The following is a 12,995-nucleotide window of genomic DNA, read 5'->3' on the forward strand; positions in this document are numbered from 1 at the left end:
AACATTTAGAATCATATGTGATACTTTGTAAGATTGGTCAAGAGTAAGATATGATAATAATTACTTCTTTGACTTTATCCCAAAGTAATACTTTGATGAACCCTAGTCATAATTCTTATTGATCATTCTCTTCACCTTATCACATTTGCCTTCTTTAAAAATTGGGTCCTAACATCATTTGAGAATTTGAGGCTCCTAAAAAATATTTTTTCTTTATCTGCATTGTAACACTAAAAAAATCGTTGTATCCTATCACTTGAGCCCATGCATCTTCTCTATAGAGGGAGGGTGTTAAGTAACCCACTAATAATTCATCACAAACCTGAGGATTATGACATGACCTCCGAAACAAATTGAATCCTCGAATAGATTTTTGAATGCTAATTTACTAGTAGCCTCGCCATATTTTCAAAACAACAATGAAGGAGATGATTTTGTATTCTATAAAACTGAGAACAATTCGTACAATTGAATTGTTATAAATGGAAAATGGTGACATGACACATTAATAACTAATGTGTGTAATTTAAGTGTGAAAACTTAAAAGACTAGTACATTAGGTCTAGTACTTCTCCATTTGAAAATAAGCTTTGAGTGAAGATCAACTATTAACTTGTCATGTGCATAGAAGACGGACCAAGAAAGATATTTTTACATATAGGCGACTTCCCACATACAACTAGCATCTACATTTGTGAAGCCAAAACAAAGAAGAAAGACTTATACATTTTCATATTTCATATTAAAACACTATAAGTCATATAATTTGTTTCTCTATTACAGAAGAACAATGAACTAAAAACAATTCAACATATGTCATTTTCTTAAGAGTGATTTTGAACAATGTTGAGCTAAGTAAGCTTTGAATCATGTTTCCCACATAAAGGCATATCATGTTATCAAACAATTGCCAACTCACATCATTTTATGTAGTGACATTCCAGTTATTAAAGTATACAAAAAATATAATATAAACTAATACTTATTAATTATTTATAAATAAGAATATCAACTTCAACAATCAAAATTTTGTAAGTCAATAATTAAAAAAGAAATGCTAAAATAGTTTAAACTAAACCATTTAAATGAAATTTAATCAATATACTTATACTAATTCTAAAGTGAAAAATACATTCTTCAATATATTTTCTCATTTATTTTATGTTAATACTTCAATGTTTTTACATAGTTACAAAATAATACAATTTTATGTTTAATTTCTATATGATTTGTCTTACTATTTATATTTCTATCTATAGGTACAATATTTTATTCTAATAAACTTACTTGCCAATTTCTTATGATTGTTCCATAAAAATAACAAACTTACACTTCTAAATTAATACCAAGCAAAAAGAAATCAAAGAAAGGTAAGGATAAGACTTTGAGTTTCATAAATCCTCAAAACTAAGCTATGCATTAATTAGCTCAACACAACCTCCCACATGGCTAAAGAAACCATGTAAGGAAAATCAAATAGAAAGATGTCTCAAATTGTGCTAGAAGCTAGAGATAAATGCACAAGTAACATTAATAGTCTATGTAAACCAGAATTACAAAAGTAAAGATATGATTTTGTTTGCCTTGTCATGGGGATTTATATGTTAAGACTTGTGTTGATTTGAATGGTCAATAAGTCCTCTTATTTGGTCTACATTGTGTATATCTAAAAATTGAAAAAAGTTATATATCATAATTTAAAAAATGCATTCTACCCATGTTTATAATTCTAAGTAGGTAAGTAGTGCATAACACTAGCCTTACCATGTGTGCACTTGTAAGAATAAATTAAATATAATTTGGCTTGATTGAGAAATCATTTCTTAACACACAAGAACAATTGTTATGTCCTAAGGTTCCATATTATGTTATACTCAGACATTAACCATAAATGCTCAAAATAGGGTTTTTAGCATACAATGTTGAACAAATCATTCTAAAAGATATCTTTACTTTACAAAATTTAAAACTCCTTTGGAATCTATAGGTGCAAAATGAATCTCACCTCGAATTGATGGTTTTTATCTTGCACAACTAAGGATATTACCACCAAATTATTATAAATCTAGGAGAAGGTGACTAGCTATAGCATGAAATCAAACTGGTCCTCTTTTGACTAGCTATAACAAGAAATCAAAATGGCCCTCTTTTCTCACTTCTATTTAAATGATTGAGATTGCCAACCTTTATCTTTCATTTGTATACATTTTTTAGTATGGTTTATGAGAATGATAGTCATGACACGTTTGATTTTCTTTCAAGGCTTTAGAATGTTTGCAATTAATTGAATCTCTGTGTTGCTAGACACAATTCTAAATTTTATATATATATATATAACCATCTTATATAAACTTGCACATTTTTCTTCTATCAACATACCCATTGCACCTCCTTTGGGTGCAAGTGCTAGTATACATTCATTATTCAATGTATCATTTGTATGTGGTTAATGCAATGAAATGAATGTAATGAAACTTGAAGCTGTAGAGTGTTGCTGATAAATATTTAATAGAAGTTAACCAAATTTTCAAGCGTGTTTTGTGTATTCAGTGATTGTCGCCGTTTGTTCCTGATGTTGCTGCATGCTCAAGTGGTATGCTCTGTTTGTTGCTCTTCTATTTTCTTTGGCATATATCATATTGTTATGGCATAGGATCAAGTTTTACAAAAGAATAAGTGAATGGACTGCAGAGCAAAGGTAATATAACAAACAAAGATAGCAGTTTGGGAAGTTTGGTTTATGTCTGATTACAGGAATATGCTGTATTCTTTTAATGGATTCTCAACAAGAGGACAAAAGAGATATTCGGTCAGCTTTTAGTCAGAGCTCTGAGCAAGACTTGGAGTTCTACATTCTTGTATGCAAACGAAATAAACGGGGAGAAATGTAATTTGTATGGAACCTTAATGGAGTAAGGGTCATCTGAGATGTGAGAATATTAGTGAGCATATGTATGTGAAAGAGGAAATCTGATTCCTCTCTAAAATCCCGGATGAGCGTATTGTCTATAAACGAGGATATCCAAGTTCTCCTCAAGTCTGGCAGCACTAAACAAATGATTATAGTCCCGTAATATTTAAAGGAAATTATGAATTCATGAAATTTTGAATCTTGGAAGTTTTGGATTATACCAGAGATTTTCCTTTTTCGGTTTGTAAATATTATGTTTTTTTTTAAAAAATCAACAAAATATTGGCCAAAGCTCATTATCCATAAATATTAATAATTAAATATATAATAATCAATATTTAAATATATAATAATAAATTATTATAATATGAATTGTACATATCTATTATTATTCATGGTCATTATTCTACTTTTTATTATTAATGACTATATAATAAGTATTAATTAAATATATTATAACAATTTCATATACTTATAATATTATCTATGCATATTATTTACTATATCATATTTATATTAGAAGTTATTATTTTATCATTATATAAATGAGTTAGTTTTACATATTCTATTTTTTACAATTGTCAATATGTCTTTGGTATACTTAAAAAACATATTTTATGTTTTAAAATTTAATATTAGTTGTTTCAAGATTAAACTTTCTTTAACAATATCAAGATTTATCAAATTACGACTACAATTATTTTTTAAAGGATTTCAAATTATTACACTTTACAAAAGTTTCAATATTATTATTTCAAAAATTTCAAATTATTGTATAACACTATCAAGATTTAACATATTACAATCACAATGTTCTATCTCTTGGTTTTAATTTTGGTAGTAGCTTCCATGGCTCGTGAGGGCGATCCACTCTTTGATCCAGGACCCTCTATTTGCTCGGATCTACACCTAGTTTTGAACTCTAATAGGGGGGAGTGGATTTTGCTACATTTTTCCCTAACTTATCCACATGTGGGGTTGACCTTGCTAATGCACATTGCTCATAGTCGGTTGAAGATTCTTCTAGGGATGATTTGGCTTTTTGGGCAACTCTTCCAAGGTGAGTGTGCCTCAAACAAAGCAAACTGAGGTGGCTTCTACACATAGTGCCAAAGGTTCGAATGATGTCTTGGTGGGTAAATCAAGTTTGTCTCCCCCACTCGATGAGCCACAAATCCACCATGAGTTTGGTGGACTAGAGGTTTTTTCTCTTGATGGGGTGCTCGATAGTATTTCCTTGCCTCTCCATCTTTGTATGGTTGGACCATTTATTGCATTTAGACTATTAATTGACATGGTTTGGAAGTGGTGTAGACAAAGATGGAAGCTAAAAGGGAGTGTAAGTGCTTCAAATATGCCAAGTGGACTATTCTTGTTCAAATTTACTGTTGTTGAAAAGTTGGCAATATTTCTCTCTAGTTCCAAGTCTTATGGAAAACATAGCTTGGCTTTGGTAAAGTGGCACCCTAGTTTTGATCCTTCTACGAAACTTTGTCACCTAGCTTCGATTTAGGTAAAGTTACATGGGCTCCCTCTAGAGTTCTAGGATGAAAAAGTCTTTAGGTGGCTTGGAAATTCCTTTGGACATTATGTGTATGTTGATATTGTTACTCTCCAAAAATCTAGGCTTGTTTAAGCTCGATTTTGTGTTAATGTTGTTGTTAGCCAACCCCTACCTAACTTTGTTACATTCAACACCAAATGGGGGAAAACATCCCAATATGAGAATGTTGGACCATACTACCAAAGATGTTCCAAGTTTGGGCATGTGGTCTCTGATTGTAAACTCCTCTAGTTAAAATATGGGGGAAAACATCCCAATATGAGAATGTTGGACCATACTACCAAAGATGTTCCAAGTTTGGGCATGTGGTCTCTGATTTTGAACTCCTCTAGTTAAAATATAAAGAGAAAGTGTGGTCCCCAGGGATAGTTAAGGAGAATGCCTTTGAGGGTGGGTCCTCTTTGATGCCCCTTCCAAAGATGTTGGATTAGGTGATGGAGAAAACCAATATAAACAAAATTCAAGAGAATAGGAAGGAATTTCCTGCGATTAATGAAGATCCCATGAATAGTGAGAATGTGGAGGGACATTATCCTTTTTTAGAGGGGTTGAACCATTTATTGAGCACCCCAAATAACTCAAAGCAACATGTGTTGATGGAGCAGGGGATTCTTTTGAAAGAGGGAGATATTCCTATTGTTGTTCATACTACTCTTGTTTAGGGGCAATCTATAGAACCTACTGGGAATAATAAGTATGGGTATGTGATATTTTGGAGTTGAAGAAGTTGTTTTCAGGGGACCAACTCCTGCCCTTGCATACCAAAGATTGGGGTGTTACTGGTGGCTTCCTTTATTACCCATTTGTTGGAGGCAACCAATCTGGCTGTGAGTAACCCTACAAAATGTCTTTCAACACCTTCATCCCTTCTATGCAGTGATACCAAGAAATAACAAATCTCAAAGAAGACAACAAGACACAAGAAATTTGATGTAGGCAATGAAGTCAAACAAGGTAGGCCCTCCAATAGAAGCACAAAGACTAAGCAGATGGAAAGGGAATTTTTTTGTGGGAGGCACTTGACCTTGGACAACTCTAGTAAAGGGAAAAAATGAAGTTCCTTTCATGGAATATGAGGGGGATGAACAACCCTAAAAAAATGTTCTTAGGAAAATAATCTTGACTATGAAGGTTGATGTGTTGTTAATTCAAAAGGTTAAGACGTCTTCTTCTTTCTTTTTCTAGGGTGATAGAGAAGATTTGGCTAGGAGAAAAGTTCATTTATAGTAAAGTTGATGGGGCATGTGACAAAATGATCACTCTTTGGAACCTAGTATTTCCTTGGGGAATATTATCTTGCTGAATAGGTATTACATTGCCACTTCCCATATATGTAACTGACCAATTCTAGTACCTATTTAATATTTATGATCATAATTTGGGAGCAAAAAGATTGGTTACCTGGAATGAAGTTTCTCACTTCATGAATAATAATAGGGAGCTCAAATTTATGTACATGGTGGATTTAACAAAACATTATTTGCCTCTAAAAAAACTAGGAGGAATCGTACCATTTACAAATAACATGCAAGAATTGGTAGAATTTATCAACTGTAATGACCTTCAAGATTTTGATCTTCAGGGGCCCCATTTACTTGATCAAATAATAGAAAAGATCAAGAATTTATACCAATCAAATTGGAGAAACTTCTAGTTTTTGTGGATTGACAATAACTACTAGCCTCCACCTTCTCCACTCTACCTTGTACTATATTTGGTCACTCTCTCATTCTCTTCAATTCGACTGACACTATCTTTTGTGGCCCTAAACTATTTCGATATGGGATAATGTGGTGATCTCACCCTATTTTTGGTAGATGTGTCACAAAGTGGTGGACTATTGTTGTTGAAGGCATAACGATGTATAGATTGTCCAAAAAGCTTGAAAATGTTAAAAGGAATGCTATTGATTGAACAAAACACTCCTTTGGTGACATATGTCAAAAAAAAGTTGAAATTGAGGATATAAATCAAAATTCTCTAGTAGGTCATGGCCAATGGAGATGATTCTATAGACACCCATAGGGAGGAGGAGAAGGAATGGAAAAATAAACAAAAGTAAACTACTGCTAGAGAGGAAGCATACTAGAAACAAAGATAAAGAGTTTAGTGAATTTTGGAAGGTGATAGAAAAACCTCCTTCTATCATAGGGCCTCCAAGCATAAAAAGAGAAACCATCATGACCTTGAATGACAAAAATAATAATCAATTGAAAGATCAAGAAGAAATTGGGATGTGAGTAGCCCATTTCTTTTCCAATTCTTGTGCTAAACCTAACCGAATAATTGACACTATTATCAACGATAAACTCATCAACTCTCTACCTAAAGTTCTTTATGCTAAAGATAATGAAATCACTATTGGTCTTGTCTTTGAGGAGAAGGTTTGAAATGTAATGTTCTCCATGAAAGCGTACAAGGCCCCAAGACTGGATGACTTTCCCCTGACTTTCTTCCTACATTTTTTGGATGTTATCAAGTTGAACTTGATTACAACTACCAGGAATTTCTTTAGGACTAGTAAGATCCTAAGAAAGTTAAATAATACCTTTATTGTTCTTGTCAACAAGGTTTCAAAACCAAAGGTCTTAGCTAATTTTAGACCTATTAGTCTTTACAATACTGTTTATAAAGTCTTCTCCAAGGTTCTAGTGAACATGATAAAACCCTTCTTGGGTAATTTTATTGGTTCTCAAAAAGGAATTTTTTTGGGTAGATAGATCCTAGATGGTGTGATAACAAACCATGAAGTCATTCACTCAATGGATAAGAGCAGAAACCTAAGTATGGCTCTAAAAGCTTATGATAAGGTTGTTTGGACTTTTTTCTACAAAGTCCTGCACAAAATTTGTTTCAATGCTAAGGTCATTAAAATGACAAGGACTATGGTTGAGACTATTGATTTTTCTATCTTGGTTAATGGAAGATCTTGGCGTTTCTTTAAAACTGGGTGGAGGTTGAGGCAGGGAGACCCTCTATCCCTTTATCTCTTTATTATGGTGGCAGAGGTGTTGGGAAGGTCCTTCTTGAGCTTGGCTAGTTTGGGAGATATCAAAGGGATTAAGGTGGCCATGTCACTACCTTATGAAGTTATTCAAGAATTTTTGGATGACACCTTCCTATTTGGTTGTTCCTCTATGGTTGAAGTTAGGTGTTGGCAATGGTTGTTGGATGATTATGCTTCCACTTTTGGTTAGCAAATTAATTATAGTAAGAGAAAAATGTACTTCTTTAATATTGACCTAAATCTATAAGGGCATATCACTACTATAATGGGATGCCAATCAATTGGTCTCTCAGATACTTACCTAGACCTCCCTCTTACTATGAAAGACGTTTCCCCTCATTCTAGAATACCATCCTTGAAAGAATGCAAAAAACATTGACATGCTAGAAAGGGAAGGTTCTAAGTAGCACATGCAAACTTCAATTATTGTTTGCCTCCCTTTACGGGATACTTGATCATTTCCTTTCCCTATTTAAAATCTCTCATGGTATGGCTAAAAATACTAAAAAAATCCAAAGAAATTTCCTTTGGATAAGAAATGAATAGAAATAGAATTAGCTTGGTTAACTAGGATACAATGTGTAAACCTAAGGAGAAAGGGGGGTTGGGAATTCATAATTTCATTGACTTGAACAAAGCACCAATAACAAAGGTTGGTTGGTGCATGGCAGTGAATCATATTGGATGGGGAGACATAATGAAAGAAAAATACCTTAACAATTTGTCATTTTTGTTTTGTTTGAAGGACATTGATTGACCCTTAGGCTCCAAAATTTGGAGTAATTTGATTAAAAACAAAAACATCCTATGGGAAGGTCTCAAATGGATGTTGGGAAGAGGAAATAGAGTGAGATTATGAGAAGACATCTAGCTTGGGGAAAACCATTAGTAATGAGCAATTTTTCTTAGCTTAAGGATCACCTATATAAAATTTTTGGGAGAAAATAAGTGACTATATTACTTTAGAGCGAAAATGGAGGAAAATTATGGAGGAGGGGGTGGGGAGTTTACATTATAACCTTGTACCACTTGCTATTGAATGTGTAGACTATTATCGAGATCAAGCGAGTAAAGAATTTCCTTGAGGAGGACAAGTTTGTTTGGGATAGAAATGCATCGGGGAATTTCTCTATTAAATCAGCTTACCACCTTTAAGAATGGTTTAGCCCCTCAATATTGGAAATGGGTTTGGAATTGCCAACTGATCCCTAAAATCAACTTCTTCTAGTGGCCAGTTCTTCATGGAAGGATTCTTACTATTAATAATTTGAGAAGAAGGGGGTTTCAAATCCTAAATAGGTGTTATCTTTTTGGGACAGAGGAGGAAGATATCATCCACTTTTCTTCTATGCTCATTTGCTAGAGAAATTTGGTCGATGGTCTTTCAAAAATTCCCTCTTTCATGGGATCTTTTAAATGACTTGAAATAATTTGTTCTAAACTGGGATTTGTCTTTTTTTATCACCCCCTAATCAGATTACTCTAGAAAATGATTGCTGCCCAAATATGTGGGGGGATATGGAAGGAACAAAGAATGACAATCTTTAGAAAAGAGGAGTGCTAGGAAGAGGTAGTGGCTACTAGAATATCTAAACTTTTAAAGGAAAACTCAGATTGTTGTAAGTAGAAACCCCCCAACCCCCATCTATTAGAGACAAAAAAACTCTCTTACTTGGAATCTTACAAAAGCCTTTGAAATCCATTATTTGAACAAATACTAAATAGGACCCCTCGCCAATCTCCCATGTTGAAACTAAATTTTGATGGTGTTGTGAGACGTGGGTGTGCTACAGGTGGGGGTGTGGTCACAAATTCTATAGGTCGCCATCCTCCATAATAATTAGGGGGGCGGGGGGGGGGGGGGGGGGTGAATAATTAAAAGAACTTTTATCAACCTTATTAAATTTGAAATAACTAACCAATAAATGCATCGACCATAGCAGGATCACCATACACAATAACACTAGATTTGTTAACTAATGGGGTAAACCTTGATGGGGATGGTAACCACAAAATGATGTACTAATATATAAGTTCTTTGTAAGAGGATGGACCATGTTACAAGTCAATGAAATACATTTAGTACATATCAGTCCCTGTTAGGAGACTTTGAATTCCTATGAGGAGACTTCAACCATGTAGGAGTTGTGAAAGGCAGAATGACCCATTGTCCAAATAGCTTCAAAGGAAAGATCACCAAAATAACTATCCAGTTGATCTTAGTACTATCCTTAAAATGCAAATAAATAATTGTCCACAACAACCTCTTTTCCAAATACAATCTCTCTATCATCTCACCATGCCTTAGCTGCATTAAACACTTCTCTGGTCTAAAGATATTCAATATTAGGTTCATTGAATCTTACATCCATATTCACATACTCACATTACACATAAATCACACCACTTGATCACTCTAATGACCAATGAAAATAACTTTTCTTCATACCAAGTCCTTAAACTAATTATTGAGTTGGCCTTGAGGCTTTCTCAATTTATAGTTAATATAGGACCACATTAAGATAATACAATACATGTCACATTACATCTTTTGACAATTTCATAATATTGTTGGCTCATAGTCTTCATAATTATTTACACGTGTAACATACATTTTAGCATGATTAACCACACTATCTTCAACATGTCTTCAACCACTATACAATCGTACTTAACCTGATTCTATCTCTGTTTGGAGATATAATCAAAACAATAATAATCACTTCTTAGGAACTCTGCCAAAATGTTGTCTTCAATAAATCTCAAATAACTGTCAATTGTCTTCATATTTTCATATGCACATTAAACCACACCATCAAGACCCTCTATACAAAATGTCCTCAACTATGCATAGCCTCATCTTAAATGCTCAAACTGCATGACTAGAATCTTAGTCTGATGCTCTATTAATCTTCTATAGAATAACATGTATGTTGACATCAATGGCAAACAATGCCATGAACATAGCATATGATCACTACATCATCTCCGAGCAATGCTAAGATACTCCCCCATAGGAATATCATCGGCATTCATGCTAAAATCTCCCCCTTTGGCATTTATGGAAACATAGATGAAAAAAATCTAAGTTCCATGAATACCAAATGCTCTGTTGCAACCGTTCACTATAGTTATGCTCTTTTCAAAACCTCTTCATCAATCAAATCTGAATCTCAGAAACATAGATCTCCCTCAATGATATAATTCCCAATCAATATCATGTACCAATCTCTCCTCCATAAGATGTTTTTTGGAGATATCTAAATAATAAATCTACCTCTTCTTGATTGATGTAAATAATTGAATTTAAATGGATCTCCAAAAATAAATTTGGTTTAGATAGATGTTTTTAGAAGTATAAGGCAAGTTTGGTTGTGAAAGGATAATCCCAAGTTGATGGGAGTAATTATGGCAATATTTTATCACAAGTTGCAAAGTTGATATCACGCCAACAAAGAGTTGCATCATTCTGCTTGGTAAGGGTCTCAATATTAGCCACAATAGTATTAAGGGTGATGAGCATGGGAGATAAAGTAGGAATAGTGTTATATAATTATTGCATAACCCTTAATTGATTTTGATTTTTGTGAATTATGTCTTGAATTTGGGGAGAGTTTTGAGGGGGTAGTTGTGGTTGTGGATTATTTTGAGGATCTTCATTTGGCAGAGGATTGTTTAGAGGTTGGTTAGGGTCTACCATGCCTGTTTATAATGCAAATAAACAGAGTTACAATTTGAATGAAAAATTTATAAATCAAACTAAAAATATTTCATTTTCATTACATAAACCAAAATTTTAATAAAATGAATAAAATTAATAAAAAATAAACCTACTCGTGGTTGGATGCAAAGTGGAGTGGAAAAATAGCAAGCTTATATTGTATATTCGATTTTATTTCCTATACTCAGTAGTGGAGGTCATTGATGTTGAAAAGGAAATGACAAAAAGCATTCAGATTCTTTAAAACTTGTGTGTAGGTTTCAGGTATTTGATATATTGGATACCTAGAATGACTATGTAGTTTTCTTTTGCATTGGTATTAGGATTGGGGGAGAAAATTAAAAGTGAATTTCAAATCGCTTTTGGATATTTTTATACTAGTTTTTTTTTTTCACATCGCCAATTTACCCTCAAATTCATTTCACTTATAATAATGTATGACCTTGAGGTTGAGAAAATGGATGTGAAGACTCAAAGTTATTATATGTCATAGCAAGAATACTACATTAAGAAAAATAAAATATGATTTGGTTAGTAGTTAACCTTTCTAGGTGGTGATTTATTCACATTATCTTAGGTTTTCTTAGTGGCCATTTAGTAATACACATCATGTGGTTGAGACTTGTTCTCACTTAGCGATGCAATATTTGCATGCACATTTAGTAATTCTTCTTATACTTGTTAAGTGTGTCATAGTTTTTCCACATATAGAGGGGTAGTTAGTCATTATTCCATACATTCACATGTTTCACTTGCTTGTTATGTAAGAGATCCTTCTACATACACAAATTGATCTCTTACATGATAGTACTCTTGGTCATTGTGTGCCTTTTTTTGGGAAGCTTATTTTTTTTCTTATAGAGCTTGAGGACCCTAATAGTCCATTCATTGAATAATGTAAACATGAAAGAACTTAGTCTTAAATTTTATTTTATTTTAATTGCTGGCCCACATGTCTTTTACTTTTTCTTACTTATAGTGTTATATTATATTTCTTTTAGTTTAAATGATTCAATCATGTAGGGTAGTATATCTATACTATTTTCTAAACAGTAATATTTCATAAATTCCTATTAAAAAACTATTCTTTAATGAATTAAAAACTATTCTTTAATGAATTAAAAATTTATGTTTTGATGCATCCAAAATCTAAATTTCATCAGCAATTTCTAGTCTTTTTAAGGGAATCAATTATTTCTACTTATTTTCTATGAGTTCATTGATTTAATAGAGCTAAAATAATGTATACATGTGTAATTTTAATAATACAAAATGTTATTTATAATGGAAAAAAATATTTTTAAAAACCTTATTTTTAATTCAATTTTATTTGCTAAATTAGACTAGGAAAATTATATTCATGAACATATCATTGAAACTTTTTGAATCAATTTTAGCAAAATTAAAAATTAAAAACCAATTCGATGGAAGTAAGATTAATTGAAGTCAAATAGAAAATTGTGAACAAAAAGTAATTATGTAACTAATATAAGGCCCGAGATTACACGGGGGGGAAGGGGGTTGGGGGGGGGGGGGGGGGTGGTGAATCAATAATCTATTATATCTGGAAACCATTATAAAATTATTACCAAATGATTAACCCAAATCTTATCTACTCAATAAACATTTAACCACATTCATCCAATGTTGACTTGTGAAGCAACAAACACAATAACACATGAAATAATCCACACAAGTAACATAAAAATACCATTATTTTTCATGTGAAAACCCTTGGTTAGAGGAAAAAAAAATGATGAAAATTAGTACCCACAAGTAATTTGCACTCTTT

The sequence above is a fragment of the Cupressus sempervirens genome, chromosome 9, assembly GCF_028749045.1.
Source record: "Cupressus sempervirens isolate cs-2001-9-10 chromosome 9, ASM2874904v1, whole genome shotgun sequence".
In the NCBI taxonomy this organism is placed as follows: domain Eukaryota; kingdom Viridiplantae; phylum Streptophyta; class Pinopsida; order Cupressales; family Cupressaceae; genus Cupressus; species Cupressus sempervirens.